Source organism: Dasypus novemcinctus, chromosome 13, assembly GCF_030445035.2.
Source record: "Dasypus novemcinctus isolate mDasNov1 chromosome 13, mDasNov1.1.hap2, whole genome shotgun sequence".
Lineage (NCBI taxonomy): Eukaryota > Metazoa > Chordata > Mammalia > Cingulata > Dasypodidae > Dasypus > Dasypus novemcinctus.
In genome coordinates this window covers 11,913,380-11,934,487 of record NC_080685.1, presented here as the reverse complement: position 1 = coordinate 11,934,487, position 21,108 = coordinate 11,913,380, and the positions used below count along the sequence as shown (strand labels likewise).

The 21,108-nt window shown below is 37.8% G+C and overlaps 1 pseudogene; it reads left to right on the top strand.

The window, feature by feature from the left end:
- The window catches only part of LOC101446644 (ADP-ribosylation factor 4-like), a 62,138-nt pseudogene extending 56,205 nt beyond the window's left edge, over positions 1-5,933 (top strand).
- Positions 5,934-21,108: the final 15,175 nt, after the last annotated feature.

Here is a 21,108-nt window from a genome sequence, read left to right as displayed (position 1 = left end):
TAGGTGTCTCAGGGTAGGTCTATTTGGGGTGCATTGTATGTCTTGGATATTGATATTTATGTACCTCCCAAGGGTTGGGAAGTTTTTGGTTATTATTCCCTCAAATATTCTTTCTGCCCCTTTTCCAATCTTTTCTCCTTCTGGGACACCAATAATGTGAATGTGTGTTTTGCATTATCATTCAATTCCATGAGACTCTGTTCCATTTTTTTCCATTCTCTTCTCTTTCTGTTCTTCTCTCTTTTCCAGTTCAGATGTTCTATCTTTGAAATCACCAATTCTGTCTTCAAGCAATTCTAATCTGCTTTTATGTGCCTCTAATGTATTTTTAATCTCATCCATCATATCTTTCATTCCCTTAAGGTCTGTTACTTTTCTTGCTGGCTTTCAAATTGTTCTTTATGCTTTCCCAGTGTCTTCTTAATATCCTTTATTTCTTTAGGCATAGTTTCTTTAAATTCTTTGAAGAGTTTTAGGAGAGTTGTGTGATTATCACTGAGTGTCTTAATTCCTGTATCTCTTCAGGATATTTGGTTAGTTCTTTTGACTGGGACATCTCTTCTTGTCTACTAGCATGGCTTGTCATTTTTTCTGATGTCTAGGCATCTGAATATGTTGGTATATTTACTCCGATGGCTAATTTCTTTGTCTTGCCTGTTATTATTATTATTTTCTCATAGCTCTTCTTTGATTTTTGTTCAACTAATTCTCAGCCTTTAAAATTGCCCAGGTTAGTTTTCAAAATCAGGCCAGGGACTCACTAGTGGGAAGCAGATTTTCTTCCAAGGGTTGGTTTGGATACCAAGAGCTTGGAGTTTTTGTCCATGCAACTTCCAGAGTGTCCAGCAGATGGAGCTACAGAGTACACCTTTCCGCAGAGTTGTTTCCGTCTCTGCTTTCTTGTCTTCCTATGTTGAATCTCCAGATTGGAGATTTCAAAGCAGGCTCTAGTGGCGAAATCACTGAAAAAAAAAAAAGCACCCCAATATCCCCTCCTTTTCCCCTTGAAACAGCTGACAGGGAGGAAGATGTCTGCTCCCCTCTCAGTCAGCTGCAGTGAGCCAGGTGTTTTACCCCATTTTAATATCTTGGGAAGGGGAGAGTTCTTCCTGGCTGCCATTGGGGCTTGGTATCTCATGTTTGTCACTTTGGTTTCTTCATCTCTGTCCCTCACCCTCCTGGGCATTATGTAGCACTGTCCTGGTCTGCTGACCCCCAAAGCAGTTGCCTTGAACAGCTTTTGGTTCTTTCTCCATTGTTTTTGTGAGCGCATTCAGCCCTGCCTGTTGGGTCATCATCTTCCTACAGTATTTTTCCTTTTGTGTCTGGTTTGTTTCATTCACAATGATGTCTTCAGGTTTCACCCATGTTGTTGCATGTATCAGGATCTCATTTCTTTTTATGGCTGAATAATTTACCTTGTAAGTATATACTACATTTTACTTATTTACTCATTGACTGATGGACACTAGGGCTGCTTCCATTTTTGAGTAATTGTGAAATGCTTTTTGAACACTGGTGTGCAAATATTGGATCAAGTCTCTGCTCTCAGTACTTTTGGGTACATTCTGAGTAGTGGGATTGTTGGGTCATATGGTAGTTCTATACTTGAGGAACTGCAAAACTGTTTTCCACAGCAGGTGTACCATTTTACATTGCCACCAGCAATGAATGAGTGTTCCTATTGCTTTGTATTCTCTCCAACACTTTTTTTTTTCCATTTTCTAATAGCAACCATTCTAATGGGCATGAAATGGCATCTCATAGTAGTTTTGATTTGTATTTCCCTGATGGCTAATGATATTGAACATCTTTTCATGTGCTTTCTGTCCCTTTGTTTATCATCTTTGGAGAAATGTCTATTCAAGTCCTTTGTCCAGTTTTTGATCAGGAATTTTGTCTTTTTGTTGTTAAGTTGGAGGAACTCTTACATATTGTAGATAAGGAACTTTATTGGATATGTGATTTCCAAATATTTTCTTCCATTGTGTATGTTGTTATTTTGTTTAATGAAAAAGTCCTTTGGGACACAACAGGATCTATTTATTTGTTTATTTAATTTTTATACAGCAGGTTGTAATCTATTTTTTCCTTTTGCTGCTTGTGCTTTGGGTATATAGTCTAAGAAATCATTCCCTAACACAAGGTCCTGACAATACTTCCCTATGTTTTCTTCAAGGAGTTTGATAGTTCTGGCTTTTATATTTAAGTCTCTGGTTAGGGATCCTTCTTTTTTTTAATTTAATTTTTTGTGAATAGAGATCCAGTTTTCCCATCACCAATCTTTAAGAGACTGTTCTTTCCCAATCGAGTGGTCTTTGCCCCCTTGTCAAAAATCAGTTGACCATAAATGTGAGCATTGAATTCTGAGCTCTGAATCTGAGTCCATTGGTCTAAATGTCTTTCCTTGTTTCAGTACCCTGCTGTTTGATTACTGTGGCTTTATACTAAGATTTAAGACTGGTAAGTATGAATTCTCCAACTTCATTCTTTTTCCAGATGGCCTTAGCTATTTGGGATCCTTTACCCTTCCATATAAAGTTAATGATTGGCTTTTCCAGTTCTTCAAAGCAGGTTGTTGGAATTTTTATTGGGGTTTCAGCTATGTTTTGTAATTTTCCATGTAGAAGTCTCACAAGTATTTTCAAGTCTTACAAGTATTTTGTTAAATTTATATTAAGTATTTTATTATATTTGATGATATTTTAAATGGAGGATTTTTTTAGTTTTATTTTTGGATTATTTGTTGCTAGCATATAGAAATACAGTTCATTTTTGTGTATTAATGTTGTTTCATTTAGACTTGCTAAGCTCATTTCTGGTTTCCTTAGAATTTCCTATATGCAGGATCAGGTCCTCTGAAAAAAGACAGTTTTGCTCTTCTTTGCAATCTTAATGTATTTAATTATTTTTCTGGCTATACCTTAGTACAATGTGAAATAGAAGTGGCAAGGAGACCTCCTTGTCATATTATTTTCATGGGGGATAGCATTCATGATTAACTATGGTACTAGCTGTGAGTTTTCTTAGGTGATTTTGTTACAGTAAGGAAGTTCTCTGCTACTTTTAGGGTCTTTGTTTCTTTTTTTCTTTTGATCACGTATTTGCATTGGATTATTTTTAATGATTTTTTTTATTTAGTGAGCTAATCTTTTGGATTTGTCCTTTATTATGTTAATATTTATAATACAGTCATTGATTTTAGATGTTAAACTAACTTTTTATTTGTGGGGTAAATCCCATATATCATGATGTATGTATAATCTTTTTTAGATACGATTGGATTCAATGTGCTTATATTTTGTTAAGCACATTTGCATCTACATTTATAAAGATTATTTGAGATTTATTATATCTTTTTCTGGCTTTCACATCAGACTAACACTGGCCTCGAATAAATTTAAAAGTGCTATTTCCTCATCTAGTTTTTATTTATTTATTTATTTATTTATGTATGTGCATGTATTTGTTTTGTTTTTTTTTAAAGATTTATTTTATTTTATTTATTTCTCTCCCCATCCCCCCCACCCTCCCACCCCACCTACCCCCCCACCCCACCTACCCCCCCCACCCCACCTCACCCCAGTTGTCTGTTTTCTGTGTCCATTTTGCTGCGTGTTGTTCTTTTTGAACACTTCTGTTGTCAGCGGCACAGGAATCTGTTTCTTCTTTGTTGTTGTTGCATCATCTTGTTGTGTCAGCTCTCTGTGTGTGTGGCACCATTCCTGGGCAGGCTGCACTTTCTTTCACGCTGGGCGGCTCTCCTTACAGGGCGCACTCCTTGCGGGGCGCACTCCTTGCGCGTGGGGCTCCCCTACACAGGGACACCGCTGCGTGGCAGGGCACTCCTTGCGCGCATCAGCACTGCGCATGGGCCAGCTCCACACAGGTCAAGGAGGCCCCGGGTTTGAACCGTGGACCTCCCATGTGGTAGATGGATGCCCTAACCACTGGGGCAAGTCTGCTTCCCTGTATTTGTTTTTGAGGTACTGGGGCTGGGGCCCAGACCTTATCTGTGGGAAACCAACATTAAACCACTGACTGAGCCACATGGGCTTCCCTGAGTTGTTTTTTTTTTTGTTTGTTTGTTTGCTTGTTGTTTGTTTTTTGTTTTTAGGAGGTACCTGGGAACAGAACCTGGGACCTCACATGTGGCAAGTAAGCATTTAACTACTTGAAATACATCCTCTCTCCTCATCTGTTTTTGAAAGTGTTTATGAAGATTTGCTGTTGTTTCTTCTTTATATATTTGATAGAATTCAGTAATGAAAGACTTGGGCTTTTATTTTGGGGAATATTTTTAGTTATTAATTCAATTTCTCTTCTTGCTATAGGTCTAGTCACATTTTCTATTTTTTTTCTTAAGTCAAATTTGGTAATTTGAGTCTATAAGAATTTGTTCATTTCATCTAAATTGTCTAATTTATTGGTATTAATAGTTTCTAATATTCCCTTATAACCTGTTAATTTCTGTAGGACCAGCAGTGACACCTTTCCTTTCATTCCATATTTTGGTAATTTTTGTCTGTTTATTTCTCTTGCTCAGTTTAACTAAAGGTCTATTGATTTTGTTGATCTTTGGAGAGAAACAACCTTTAGTTTCATTTCTTTTTATCTATTATTATTCTGGTTTTTATGTCATTATAATGCGCTTTTATCTTTATCATTATTAACTTTCTTGTGCTTGGGTTGGGTTTCGTTTCCTCTCCTTTCCCTACTTTCTGAAGGTGGACTCTTAGTTAATTTTTGTTTAAGCTCTTTCTTATTTTCTGATGTGGACATTTAAAATTATAAATTTGGCCGCGTTGGAGGGATCGAGTCGCTCCCCGACGTGGCACAGCCGGAATCCTCAGGCCGGTGCGGGAGCCGCGCTGGTCGCGAGCAGGTCCTCGCCCCGCGAGTTCCTGCCCTGGTTTCCGAGCTTCCCACGCCGCGGCGGCACTGACGCTCCGGTGCTTCTCCAGCTCTTCTCTTCACTGTCGCTCACCCTCCCGCGAGCGTAAAGGAGAAGGCCCGGGGAGCAAGCGCCTCCTGCTCCTGCCCGTTCCAAGTGCCAGCGCCTCCAGCGGCCTCACCGTCTCTCTCTTCTCCCGCCTCTTCGGCGAGAAGCAGGTGCGTATTTTCATGGTTGGACTGGATGCTGCTGGCAAGACGACCATTCTCTATAAACTGAAGTTAGGAGAGGGAAGAAGAGAGAGGATGTGGGGGCATTTTCAGGACTTGGAGTTGTCCTGGGTAGTGCTGCAGGGACAGATGCTGCACATTGTGTGTCCTGCCACGGCCCACTGGGTGGACTGGGGGAGAGTGTGTACTACAATGTGAACTATTATCCATGTGGTGCAGCAGTGCTCCAAAATGTATTCACCAAACGCAATGGATGTGCCACGATGATGAAAGAGGCTGTTGATGTGGGAGGAGTGGGGTGAGGGGGGTGGGGGTATATGGGGACCTCTTATATTTTTTGAATGTAACATTGAAAAAAAAGAGAGAGAGAAAAAAAACAACTGAAGTGAGGGGAGATAGTCACCATTCCTACCCTTGGTTTTAATATGGAAACAGTAGAATATAAGAACATTGGTTTCACAGCATGGGATGTTGGTGGTCAAGATAAAATTAGGCCTCTCTGGAGGCATTACTTCCAAAACACCCAGGGCCTTATTTTTGTGGTTAGATAGCCGTGATCGTGAAAGGATTCAAGAAGGAGCAGAAGAACTGCAGAAGATGCTTCAGGAAGATGAGTTGCGAGATGCAGGGCTGCTGCTGTTTGCAAACAGGATTTGCCAAATGCTATGGCCATCGGTGAAAGGACAGACACATTAGGTCTTCAGTCACTTCGTAACAGAGCAGGGTGTGTTCGAGCCACTTGTGCTACACGAGGAACTGGTCTGTATGAGGGACTTGACTGGCTGTCAATTGAGCTTTCAAAACCTTAAATGAAACTGGGTATTTCACCAACGACACGTTTGATAGACTTGGTCTAGGCTTGTCACAACAAAATTAGTTTGCCTCTTTGTTATTAAACAGTACCTGAGACTGGTTTGGGCAGAATATTACAGCATTTAAAACTTATTTTGTTGCCAATTATTGTTTACCAAGTATCTTGTTGCTATTTAGTAATATGCTTGGTTTAAAGAAATTCTCCTTAACTTGGGGAAAAAAAGTCCTCTTTTAATTTTACTTCCCTTAAAGTCTAAATGCCTGGACATATACAGCGATTTGTGACACATTTAAATCTATTTTGAATGATTTTTGAGCCCACAACACATAATGTTTTAATGTAACCCCTTGCTACTTTCCTGGGACCTTTATCATTCCTGGGACAGTCTGCTGATTGAAAAATATAGCATTCCATTTGTATTTATTTCCCTCCCTTGCCAAAAAGATTTTCTAATACTGCTTGTGCCAGCGAGGGAAATGCTCCAAAAAACTATTTGGATCTGTTGCACTGAGGAACTTTTTCTTTCTCCCATTATTGACTCCTGGCCTCCATGAACCAAACTTACCTTGGAGTGGTTTGGAATTGATAGCTAATTAGTTCTGTGCTGGTTGCAAAGAGTTTATATTGAGATGGTTTTTAACACTCAGCAGATTGTCTTCCTTTATATCTCTTTTATGTGGCATGTTGCTTTTGATATCAGCCTGTTTGCCCAGTATATGATAGTTATGCTGATGTTTTGTTTATTGGTGAACATATTTCATTAAGAGTTTTTGGGAAACTCATCAAACTCAATGAGTAAGTTTCTTCATAATCCATTTGGAATTATTCCTAATAAAATGATAAAATATTTTTAAAAAAATGAAATAAAAGTATGTATTTCCCTATAAACAGCACTTTAACTGCAGTTAGTAAATTTTATAGTGTGTTTTATTTTCATACAGTTTAAATGTTTTCTAATTTTTCTTGTGCTTTCTTTTCAGACCCATGGGTTATTTAGAAGTATGCTGTTTATTTTCTAAATATTTGATGCTTTCCTTGATTTCATTTTGTCATTGATTTCTAATTTAATTCAGCTGTTGTAAAACATACTTTATGTGATTTCAATCCTCTTAAATTTATTGTGATTTGTTTTATGGTATAGCAGATAGTCTGTCCTGGAGAATGTTTCATGGTCTTAAAAAGAATTTTTGTTCTCTAGTCATTGGGTAAAGTGTTCTATATGTCAGGTCAAATTATTTGATTATGTTCTTTAGTCATCTATATCTTTCTGATTTTCTGCCCAGGATTCTATCCATTATTGAGAACAAGATGCTCAAATCTCTGGCTATTATTTTTTAATTATCTCTTTCTTCTTTCAATTTCATCATTTTTTGCTCCATGTGTTTTTGTGTTCATTGTAACATGCCTATTTACTTGTAATTGTTCTATTTTCCTGAAGTATTAATCCTTATATTATTACAAAATGTTTGCTTATGTCTCTAGTAATGTTTCTCATCTTAAAAAGCTCTTTTGTTTGATATCAATGCAACCATACCAGGATTCTGTTGATTACTATTTGCATAGTGTATCTTTGCTATCCCTTTACTTTCAACCTATTTGAGTCTTTGAAGTTTAGATGCATTTCTTTTAGATAGCATCTGGTTGGATCTTGCTGTTATATCCAACCTACTTCTAGATTGTGTATTGAGACCACTCACATTTAAAGTAATTATTACTATGGTTGGATTTAGATTTGCCATTTGTTGCTTATTTTTTATATGTCTTTCTATTTGGTTCCTCTATTCCTCTTTTACTGTGTTCATTTATGTTAAATATTTTTAGTGAACCATTTAAAATATCCTGTTGATATTTTTACCATAATTTTAAGATTTTTTTTGTGGTTGCTATTGAGATTACAATATGCAACATAATTTAGCACAGTCTACTTCAGACATATATTTCTTAATTCCAACAAAATATAACTTTGCCCCAAAATAGCTCAATTCGACCATTCTTGTACTGTTTATTCTTATATATATATTACATCTATATAAATTAAAAACCCAATAGTACAGTATTATAAAATTTTCTTTATACAATCTAATGTCTTCTTAAAAATTTAAGAGAAGAAATGTGAAAAAAAGTATTCATTGAGTCTTTTATATTAACCTACATATTTACCATTTCTGGTACTTTTCATTCTTCCTGTGGGCTGGAGTTATGAACTAATATTATTTCCTTCCAGCTTAAAATACTCCATTTAGTATTTTTCTAAGAGATTTTTGAGAGCAAAATAATTCTGTCTTTTGTTACCTGTTTTTGTTTTTACTTTGTCTGGTTGACTTTTTCCTTTCAGCACTTTTAATCTGTTATACCACTGCCTTCTGACCTCCATCATATCTGATGAGAAGCCTGTCTTTAATCATATTGTTGTTATCCTGTATGTGATGAGTCATTTCTCTGTTTTGCCTTTCAACTGTATGTCTGTTGTGTATCCAGTGTAGATCTCTTTATATTTATCTTACTTGAGATACATTGAGAACCTTGGATGCATAGATTTTTTAAAAATCATACTGGAAAATTTTCAAATACTTTTTCTGTTCTTTTCTCTATTCTCTCTTTCTGGGACTTGCGTTGCTTTATATCAGTACATTTGATCTTGTCTAACAGGTCTCTGAATCTCCATTTAATTTTCTCCAATCTTTTGTGTCTCTGTTTTTCAGGCTATATAATTTAATTGATTTCTCTTCAAGTTCTCCATTGTTTTTTTCTGCCATCTCAAATCAGTTGTTAAAAGCCTTTCTCAGTTATTGCATTTTTCAACTCTAGAAGTTCCAATTTTTAAAATATAATTTCTGTCACTTTATTGAGTTCTCTACTTGTTGATTCATTGTTGCCATGCATTTCTTTTAATTCTTTAAATAAGATTTCCTTTAGTTCTAATTATGGAAGTGTTTATAATAGCTTCTTTGAAATATTTTTTTCTGCTAAATCTAACATCTGGTAATATTCAGCTTTGACTTCTTTTCCCTACATGGATTATACAGTCCTGTTTCTTCATATGTTGCTCAGTTTTTGTTGCAGGCTGGACTTTTTATGTTATGTATTTTAGCAACCCTGAATTCTGACTTTGTTCCTATTGGAAGTTTTATTGCTATTTGCTGGTTTGTGTCTTTGTTTAGTATCTTGCCCTGGCTAAAGTGGTGAATTCTGTTTTCCCCCATGATGTTTGACTGCTGATAACTCTGTTCAGTATTTTTAATTCCTGTTTTTATTTTTAAACCTGACATCCTAAGGGTCATCCTTCTGTCTGCACAGTTTCGTTGTCAACCAAACATTGTAGTCCTCTTGAGCCGGGAAGTGTTCTCTTTTCTATGTGTGGGTGTAGATGCACATTCAGTGTTCAGTCTGTTTTCAGATTGCCCTGCTTTTACTTTCCCTTGGGTCATTTTGTGTCTCCTCTGTGCATGCATGTAGCCTCGAGGTCAGACGAGAGTACCTGACTCACTTGATACTCTCTGGGCTGCACCGTGCAGGTGGCTTCAGCCACACATAGGCTTACCCCAACCGTGACTGCACCCTCAGGACACTAGAGCCGGCGCCACTTTCTTCTTACCCAATTGTCAGGATTGTCACTTTCACTGACAATGACACGGGGCATGGGAATATTTGGCCACTGTTCTCATCTGAAGTTCAGCAATTTCACCAGCATGAACTCCTTTTAGATCCTTGTATTTCTTTAGTCTATTTCCACAGCTTTGAATGGTGGTTTTTGTTAATTTGTTCCCCTTTATAGTTGCGCTTTGGGAATAGGATTTACTGAACTCCTTATTCAACCACAGTCTAGAAATCACAATAGTGTTCTTTTATTAAGAAGATAAAACTGGAAGGAAAGAATGGGATTTTCTCCCACTCTGCCTCTCTGGGGCTGTGGGAGAGGGTAATATGCCTGTATCAGGATAGTGTTTAGCAGATATTAAGTACAAAAGTATAGAAGGAAAAATAAAAATGATGAATTCAAGATTGCACGACTATTTGCAGTAAGTGTATGCAAGAAACAGAGAGATTCCACTGATGTATAATTCATGGGCATCTATGTAAATGGCCATGCAAAAGACTTGAGAAAGAGCGAGGGGTACTGGCAAATGAGAGTTTTCCTAAGCTGTCACTTGCATGAATAGTTCTTGTCAACAGGGAAAAGAAAACACCCCAAAAGCCTGACTCTTAAAGGCTTTATATTCCTGGCACAGAAGCTCTCCACATGACCTTGGACTCTCTGTTACAATTTTTGGTCTGACTTTTTCTAAACCTCTCAAACAGAGATATGGTAATATTAAATAGAGGTGATGTAAGCCTGAATAAAGTTAATGTTGGTAAAGCATTTTTAAAATTGTGGAAAAAATAGGTCTCAGGATATATATTTCAGAAGATGTGTCATTTAAAACTGGCTTTTCTAGGTGCTTGCCAGCTTCTAAAAATCTGGGTTTCCCTTGATATTCTGAAGTAAAGTCTCAAGCACTTATACTTCTTTTCCCAGAAAAATGAAATGCTATTTAGTAGAATTAAAAGGTAATGCCACCCTAGAATAAAAGTTATAAAAAAGGGATAAATTGAGGGAGAAACTATTTCAAGAGGAAAACTGTGGAAGATGAAATATGGACATGGTGCATCTTCTCTGACCAGAAGAGGAACCCAACCTCTGTGTGCAGAAAGGTTGAATTTGCCAAGGCACTTGAAGGGGGTGGATTTTCCTCCTTTGTTTACAGAGAATTTGGCTACAAAGAGGTTGGAACACGGTCCCCATCTGTTGGAGAGAGTTAGATGCCCACCTTACTGCTCTGAGGAGGTTGAACTATTCCCCATAGATTAAAGAGAGTTAGATCACCATCTCACAGTTCCTAGGGAGTTTAGACTTCCCCAGAAATTGGAGAAATGTGGTCATCATACCAGTGCTCTTGGAGAATAAGGCATAGAGCTTGGCTGCCACACAGGTATTTCATAAGGGTAGAACTGAGAAGACAGACATTGGGCTAGCCCTTGGAAAGGATGAAGCCCCATGAAGCTCCAAGGAGGAAAAGACAGATGTAGAGATGACTCTCAGACTATGAATTCTAATGGAGTATGCACTGCAGGTTCTTGGAAATGTCTGGGGACCATGACACCTGTTTTATTTCCAATTTCTCCTATGGTAATGCAAATGTTTATCCTATGTCTTCCCCTCTTTTGTATTTTGGAAGCAAATGACTTGTTGTGTAAGTTTCACAGGTATATAGTCAGATGTGACTTTTAACCTGACAAACTGCATACCTATAACTGATTTTTATGATTTTGTACTTAGCATTGCTTCTGAAATGATATAAGGCTTTTGAAATATAGTGATGTAATGAATGTAATTTGCATATGGAAGGAACATGTCTTTTTGGGATTCAGAGGGTGAAGTGTGGCAGTTTCAAATTCTTTTATGAGTTCTAAAAAGTAAACTAATCCAAAACAAAACAAAACAAACCAAAAACAACAAGGTGATGTCAGGGGAGCAGATGTGGCTCAAGGTGTTGAGTGCCTGATTCCCATATGGGAGGTCCCAGGTTCAGTTCCTGGTGCCTCCTAGAAAAAACCAAAAGCAACAAGCAAAACAAAATGAAACAGAAAAACTCGGGACCTGATGTGCCTCAGTGGCTGAGTGCTGACTTCCCACATTCAAGATCCTGGATTCAATCCCTGGTCCCTGGTACCTAAAAAAAAAAGTAATGTTACATGCTACAGTTAGTGTGAAAATACACATTTATATTTATTCATAATGTATAAGTATGTTTGGAAATTGAAATAAAATTCAATTTCCAAACATACTTTTGGAACTAAGATAAATGGGATAGGGTCTGGCGATGAGGTTCTGGGGTGGTGGTGGTAAAACAAAGTAAGGCTCTCAGCTTTGCTCACTACTGGCCACAGCCCATTTATGTTTCATGAGTTCCAAAATGTTCCTTTGATTGGCAGTGAACTTAGTTTCTATTGCCTACTGCTGAGTAACAAATTACCACACACTTAGAGGCTTAAAATATCATGCATACATTATCTCAAGGTTTCTGGAGGTCAGGAGCCTGGCAAGGCTTAGATGGGAACCCTCTTTCAGGGTCTTTCACAAGGCTGCAATCAAGATGTTGACCAGGATTAGAGACTCATCAGAAGGCTTGACTGGGGAACGATTTGCTTCCAAGCTTAACTGGTTGTTGGTAGAATTTTTTTCTTAAATGCTGCCTCTTGGCTGGAGTCCACTGAAACTTTCCTGTAAGAAAGCCTCTGCAACACAGCCACTTCCTTCACTCAAGCATGCAAGCCAAGCAGTCAATCCTGCTAGTGAGACAAGAGTCACGGTCTCATAGAACGCAATCAGGGAAGTGACATTCCATCACCTTTGCAACATTTTATTAGTTAGAAGCAAGTCACAGATCCTGTCCATATTCAAGACCAGAGGTTTATGCAAAAACATAAATACCAAGAGGTGAGGATTACTAGGGGGGGATATCTTAGAGTCTGATCCCCACAGGGAGACAAGAAAGACAGGATGGTCATGAGTTCTACTTCCACCTTGTGCCTTTGTAATTTATGAAGCATGCCCTCTGTGTTTTCTGGAAGCTTCTCCCATTAACCCCAGCCTGGGAAGCCTTACATTCTTGCTCCTGTCGACCTTGTTGTCTTGCTCTGCTGTTCCACTCATGCTTCTTTCATTTAGCCTATTCCCTCAGCTCAAACAAAAGCCTTGTACAGATTTCTAATTAGTTTTTCTGTTTTCCACAAAGGAGTGAATTAGCTTCAAGTTTTATGTTCATGAGTGGAGCTTGGCAAGGTTGTCTGTGTCTGTTAGTTAGGAGAAAAAAACTTAATGTCAGCATTTCTTTTCTCACTTCTTTTCTTCCAGGTGGCTCTCTGGGGAAAAGGATGCCTAGTTTCCTTCCACATGTGCAAATAAGTAGTCTTCTGAATTCCTGCTCATGCTGAGTGGAGAACTTGATCCTCCTAACCTTACTTCTGCATGTTCTGCTTGGGTTATTACTCTTATTTCAGAAAACCTAGATGTCATCTTTCCATGAGGAATTGTGGATCAATTTGGTTTTTACTTGTGCTCATGAATAGATGATACTCCTCTCATTGGAAGCTATCTGGCAAGTCATTATCTCCCAGTGTCCAGTCTCATCCCATTATGCTATGTGATCTGAAGGTATCAAAGGGCCGAAGTTAAGATTTTTGGAGGCACTGAAACAATTCCTCCATCAGTTCTGTAGCTGTGCATTCCTGCAGCATAAAACATGTGCTCAGCTCTTTCCTGTAGAGTTGGAGCCAGTTGCAGCCCCTTTGATGATATCCTTAAGCCCACATAATAGTGTATGAGTAGAAGACTTATGAGGAGATATAATCCAGACATTGTCCCTGTCCAACCTCCGGAGAAGCCCTTGTACTGCTTTACCAAGCTGAGAAGGGAGAAGAAAGCTGATTGTTATTCGAAAAAAAGCTGTAAAATAAAATGGAACCAAGTAGTTTTTGGTCTATCCCTTGTAAGAGGAAGAAACAGTTGGAAGGGCCAAGTGACTGAAAAAGGAAAACAACAGTTGGTGAAGGGAAACCCTTTCAGGCATAATTTCCTGTGGACTTTCCTATCTCCATTGTTGTCCATAGAGATTGGGTATTCCTGGCCAAGGGAATATATCCCTTTTTGGGGACCTGGAATGAGGCTTCTCAAGAAGGAAAATCAAATGACTTTTATCTCTCAAATTGAAGGTCCTTTATCATGAACCAGAACCTTTATATGTGTCTTTCTCTGTATTAATTTTCATTTTCCAAAAACATGTACATTTGTCTGAATCAGACTGTGAGAAATCAGGTGTGGAGGAAAAATAATTACCTGGCGCCTATACACACTTAATCTCATCTCAGAAGGATACTTGCAGGAGCCATTTGATAAAATTGTTTCTCAGATCCAAGATGAAAATGTTATGAGAGGTGAAAATCCATGATTTGATTTTTGGTGGTATCCACTCTTTTTCATGCAACAATAGAACTCAGTTATCAAAGTGCTTTCAATTTTGAAAAGACAACCGGCTTTGAAAGAGTAAAACATTGGCTGTTGTAAATGAGCATTAAAATGATAAGCAACTACTGCCACTTGCCAGAGGGTATAAATATTGTAATTGCTTCCTTCAAGATGCTCACCTGTTAGAATGCCAGCCAGGGCAACGCCTGAGGTGGGTGACCTTAGAGATAATCAATTTAAGGAACTTTTAAAAATTCTACATTGTTCAGCAAGAGAAAAAAAGCATGGAAAAGACAACAAAATTTCATGTATGAGATACACTGCTACATGATAAACCAAAAGCAAAGTTAGATCTCATAGGATACCAGCCATATCAAGAAAAAGTTATTTGGTTAGCAGAATCTTACTATGGAGCATAATTTTATGATCTTACCTGGCACATTTCCAACAACAACATACTGCTATTTATCAGCAGCTTGGTAAATCCTTGTGCAAGTAAACATAGATCAAAAGATCCTTGATCATGGGACTAATCGTCATTTCCAATTTTGCTTTAAGAAAACTAGCAACTAATAGAGACCCTGTCCTCCCTCTTTGTGACTTGTTATTACTCTTAAGTGAATCTCTCAGTTATAACTGAATTGCAGAAATATTGTAAGAATTTGCACAAAATTTAACAGGTTTATTGCAAATGAGCTAAGTGTTTTAATTTAAATAATAGGCCTTTTTTTAAAAAAAGACATATAAGGCAAGGTTCAGACTCCTTTTTATCCAGCTTCACCCCCCTGTTGAACTCAAAGTCAACACTAAATTATGTTAGTTCCCCATACACCATACTGGCTTTTCCCTATACTTGCTCATGTAGATTTCTTTTACTCAGTACATCCCTACCAGCCTTCACATGCTCAAAGATTAGTAGTTTAACCTTCACATTTATATTAACCCCTTCAAAAAATCCTGGCTGATTTTTTAAAATCTTGCCTCCCTTGCCTCTTAGTCCTTTAGCATCTTAGAATTATCATGATATGCGCACTCTAATGTAGCTATATGTTTAACACTCTTTTCCCCAACTTAATTTCTGAAGAGCAGAAGTCCTGTTACTAATCTTTTTATCCTCTGGCTTGGCACCTAGCGTAAAGGTGTTCAGTGAATTTTTGCCAAAAGAAAAACTGATCGAGCTGCAAATTTGAGATACATAAACTCAATAGTAGAGGACTGAGCAAACATCAACTACACTTTTTTTTTGTTGTTGGAAATAACAACAAGTGCCTCTGACTAACCTGAGAAAGAAGAGAGGGTTCATTAGAGAACTCTGTGATAGTGCAGGGAGTAGAAGGAAGGGGTGAAGAGCTAAAGCTGGTGAGGGCAGATCCCAGTGTTGTGCTAGGGATCCAGGTAGGCAGAGCTCACAGAATTTCTTTCTAAGCTTCTGCCATCAGGTAGGAATTTCCAAATATCTTCTGTCCCAGTATGTCTTCACTCAAGTTCAATCCCAGGGGAGAGAAGCCAATTGGTTCAAAGACTCTCAAGGGTTCAGTGTTATGATCAGAGGGTAGGATCTATTATAAAAAGTTTGGGGAAAGGGTCTGATCAGAAAATAGCAATAACTGTTAATACCTTTTCCTCCAAGCCTACCATACAAAAAGAATAAAAGGGGAAATTTGATGTGGAAAATTTTTCCATTATACTTGAAGATATATAAAAATTTAAAAGTGAGTATAGAGGATGTTCAAATGTTCAAATACTTACATGACTTTTTTTTTTAATTATTTATTTTTAAAAATTACATTAAAAAAATATGAGCTCCCATTCAACCCCACTGTCCCCACCCCCCAACCCCCCACAGCAACACTCTCTCCCATCATCGTGACACATCCATTGTACCTGGTAAATACATCTCTGAGCATCACTGCACCCCATAGTCAATGGTCCACATCATAGCCCACACTCTCCCACGTTCCATCCAGTGGGCCCTGGGGGGATCTACAATGTCCCGTAATTGTCCGTGAAGCACCACCCAGGACAACTCCACATCCCGAAAACGCCTCCACATCTCATCTCTTCCTCCCATTCCCCAAACCCAGCAGCCACCATGGCTACCCTTCCCACACCCATTCCACATTTTCTCTGTGGACATTGGATTGGTTGTGTCCATTGCACATCTATGAAAAGCGGGGGCTTAGATTCCACATGGATACTGGATGCACTCCTCCTGCTTTCAGTTGTAGACACTCTAGGCTCCATGGTGTGGTGGTTGACCTTCTTCAACTTGATGTTAGCTGAGTGGGGTAAGTCCAATAAATCAAAGTGTAGGAGCTGAAGTCTGTTGAGGGTCTGGGCCTGGGTGTCTTATTATCAGTCCAGAGATTCAAATCCCCTAAATATATCTTAAACCCCAGCACCAACTACAATTCCAATAAAGTAGCATGCAAGTCTTGTGAAAAGAGATCCCCTCTGAGTCCAATTCCATCACGCAGAAACACCAGCTCCAAAGAAGGGCCATCTGCCATGGCAGTGAACCCCATCTGCCATGACCATAGAACCCGTGGGTCTCTTTATCCCTCAAAAGAACCAATACCTGGGGTTGTATCTATGCTTACATGACTTTTTAAACATATAACTATTTCTTCCAGCCTTGCTTCTGCTTCCCTTCTAAGCGTCATTCATTTTGGTAGGAGCAAAATTATATTGAGTTATGGAATTAAGAGGTTGGATGTTCTACTCATGTTTATTTTATCTCATACTCCTTAATTTCCATTTTGTGTATAATTTGTTAGTTATATAATATGTTGGTTCAGTGGTATATGTATGAAGATTATGAATACTTTACATATAAGGAGGCATTTAATTATTTTTTTATATTTGAAGTTGATTTGGAGACCACCGTTCTAAAGGACTTGAAGTCTGTTAAATGGGAAAACTACTAAACAGCAATCACTGGAAGACTATTAAAATAGATATTAATAACAATAATAAAACTTTAAAACACAACAAACAAGCTGATATATTGTAAAATGCCCAGTATTATAGTTTTTGGTCATAAGACCTAGCCACGTTTCATTGTGATAGTAATCTGATAAAACAAATGCTGATTTATTTTTATTTTCTCCAACACTTTTCTTTTCATCCCCTTGAAAAAATCCTCAGATGTTAACTTGTTAGTAGAGACTAACTTTATTCAGGGAAATCCATAAAATAATAGATTCTTCCAAAATATTTCATCAAGTTAAAAGTATTTTATATAAGGTGCTTGGCATATATCCCAAGGCTCAGTTTCCAATATAATATCTACAGCCTTGAAGGATTTTAAAAAAGAAGGCACACTATTTCTAGATGTACAATATTCCATTTTGTGATTTGAAGTAATTAAAACACAAAGCGAAATATTTCACGTGAAGTTGCTTGTGTGTGTTGGAAAAGCCAAGTTACAGTATGTTTCTGAGAAATAAAAAGGAAATAGAAAAACAAGACGGCATTTACTTAATAAAAAGTCAGCAAACAATTGATTAGAGTATGGAATGTTTTTGGTCGGTCAGCAGTGTTATATTTTACACTGCACCATTGCTGATTTTGTCTTTGACTTTTTGTTTTATATTCTAATGGGGTATACAGAAAATGAGCTAATATAGCAATCAATAAACTAAACTATATTATCAGGTTGGGCTAAGTGATATGAAGGCAAAACATAAACCAGGTAAAGGGATGGAGTGTGATAGAGGGGTGGCTATTTTAAATCGGGTGGTCAGGGCAGGCCTCTGTGAGGAATGGATATTTGAGTGGACTCTTGAATGAATAAGGGAGTGAGCCATTTCAACATCTGGGGTCATGCATTCCAAGCAGAGGGGGGAGCAAGTGTAAAGAAAGTAACACATCTAAAAACAAATCGTGTATATAGAGATGGTATTCTTTTTCAAGGCCAATTGTTTCTCCCATAATATATTTGATTCTTTGGAAAGAATGAGAGGTGGGTTACAAGCAAAATGTCAGCATGAGAAATCAGAGCAGAAATTGGGAAGTGACAGCTGGATACCCATTCAGAAGAGAGAATATCAAATCATAACAGAAGAAAATACCTAGCTATAGATATGATTATCTGTAATCATTGGCAATGTGTATTAATTTCTTAGAACTGTTTATTTAACAGAATTGTGACTAAGTGGTTCTGTATGATGGAATAAAGGTTGCTTGTTGATTGTTGATCAACTTGATATATATATATCCCTTTGATAAAGTTGACCTGTGGATGCTAATATTAATATTCATTAGAATCTCATTTCTTAAATTCAGATAAATTATCTGTGTTAATTAATAAACTCATTACTAATAAATAAATTACTTCTAAATAATCTTCCTTTGTTTATATTATAATGATAATGCTAACCCCTGTACACTAAACTTCTAATTACCTGGGATGACATGTAAGATCAAGTCACAGGGCATAGTAGTTTGATATGGTTTATGAATTTCAAAAATAGATATTGGATTATGTTTGTAAACTAGTCTCTCCCTCTGGATATATTAAAGTATATTGGATTGAGAGGTTTACTTGATTAAATAATGATTAAGGCTTTGATTGGGTTACATAAGTAGGATGGTGCATCCCTGCTTCCTTGGTGGGCAGGGACTCATAGACAAAAAACATGGCAGAAGAGTTATTTGGAGTTTTTGAGCTGGAACCCTGGGAAGTAAGCATACATAGGAGCTTGGTTGTGAGGAAAGAGAAAAGGCCCTGGAGAGAGAAACAAGCCTTTCACCTGATAGTCTACAGTTGACCTTGTGGAGATAACAAAGTTGCTGACACCAGAGAGAAGCAAGCCCCGCAAAAAGAGGAACTCAGGAAGCTGGAACCCTGGCAGACATCAGCACCCATCTTGCCTCACCACATGAGCAAAAGACTTTGGTGAGGGAAGTAACATATACTTTATGACCTGGTAAATGTAAGCTTCTACCCCAAATAAATACCCTTTATAAAAGCTAACCAATTTCTGGTATTTTGCATCAGCACCCCTTTGGCTGACTAATACACAGGAATTCTTATCTTTCTGGCTGAGAATGACTATATTTGGTTGTTGGTTTTCAGAAAATTAAAATATGATAGATGCACACAAAATTAAAATTATTTTGAGCAAAATTTAATACTTCTTGGAAGAAACAGAAAACATTGTAGGATTTAATATATTTTAGAGTCATCATTAAGACTATAAAGTTTTGTAAATTTTCTGAATTTATGTTGTTTCACTGTAAAGAATTTAAAAAGGTAAAATAAAACAAAAATGTCCTATATGGTGCTATAAAGAGTAGTAGCTCAGAAGATTCATTTCTTCAATAAAAGCTTACTTGGTTCCCGGCACACTAGTATGTGAATAGGCAAAAATATACTTTTATTTTAAGATCAATATTTGCAGGTAGATTTTGCTATACTTTGAAAATTCCCTTAAAATAATTTCTAGTTGTTTTGATCAGAAAAAGGAATTCATTATGCTTGTAGATTTCATAATATACCACCTTGCTACTCTTTTTTCCATTCTCCCTGGAGAGTTGAGTTTTAACTGCTTATGGAATGAAATGGAATCCTAACAAGTTTGCTTCCTCAAGAATCCCAAGACTAATTCCATCCCATATATCATATATCCATTCCATCTGACCCATATATCAATGGTATCTTAAGAGTGGGGTAGAAGATAAAATTTAGGAAAAGCTGGAGTATAATCAATGCTATGAGAATATGGCAGACAATCCCTGGTGAGGTTTACTTTCTCAGCTCCTCATCTCTCTGCCTCTTCTGTGAATACTTTTCATAATAGTTTAGCTGCAGAAAGCATGTGTGGTAGGTACCAGCTTTTAGAATAGTGTTTAAACTTTACTGGGATGGCTTAATCATATAGACCTTCAGTAATGGTTGAATGAATGAACAGGAAGTGAAAGACACCATAAAAATTGGGAAGCAATGGTAAAGAACCTAGGACTTTTCATTTTCAAGGAAAACGTGACTTAGAAAGGTAAATAGCAGAACTTATTGTACCAAGTGTGATGTAGTAGAGAGACTTAGGCTTGAAGTATTGCTCCGCTATTGGCTAACTATATGACTTTGCAGAAGATATTTAAGCTTTGCCTTCTTCTGTCACCTCATCTATAATTAAGGAGGATGACACCAATGCTAAAGGTACTGAGGCTATTAGAGCCTGGGCCAAGTAGGTGTTGGAAAAATGCCTCTATTTCCATGATCTCCATGTGATGAAGGCAATCTCCTCCATGAATTAAGTGACCATTGTGGTTAGGAATGGAGGTTATGCATGGGCTTAGTAACATGGACTTCCACTCACCAAGGCTGACCTGGCTACAGCCACTGCTGAGTGCCCAATCTTGCAGCAGCAGAGACCCACACTCAGCCCCTGACCAGCCTGCTACCTGGTGGCAGGTTAATTACATTGGACCACTTCCAAGATGGAAGGGGTAGCATTTTGTTCTAACTGGCATACAATAGACTCAGGATATGGGTCTGCCTTCTCTGTACACAGTGCTGCTTCTAAAACAATCATCCATGGACTTACAGAATGCCTTATCTACCAACATGGTATTCCATACAGCTTTATTCTGATGAAGGAATCAACTTTAAAATAAATGATAAATGGAAATGGGTGCATGATCATAGAATTCACTGGTCTTATCATGTTCCCCATCATCCTGAAGCAGTTGGATTGATAAAAAGGTGGAATGGCCTTTTGAAGACTCAATTAGGGCACCAACTAGGTTGCAATACCTTGTCGGGCTGGGGCAGTGTTCTGTAGGAGGCTGTGTATGTTCTAAATCAGCATCCACTCAATGGTGCTATTTCTCCCATAACCAGGAATGAAGGAGTAGAAATGAGAGTGGCACCACTCACTATTACCCCTAGTGATTCACTTGAAAAATGCTTGCTTCTTATTCCTGCAACCTTAAGCTGTGCTGATCTATCTCTTATTTTCAAATGGAGGAGGGCTTCTAACAGGGAAGACAAGGATTCCATTGAACTGGAAGTTAACACTGTCACCCAGCCACTTTGGACTCCTTATACCTCTGAATAAACAGGCAAATAAATGGAATTACTGCACTGGCTGGGGTGATTGATCCTGAGTATAACAGGAAAATAGGACTGCAACTACACAGTGGAGGTAAATAAGAGTCT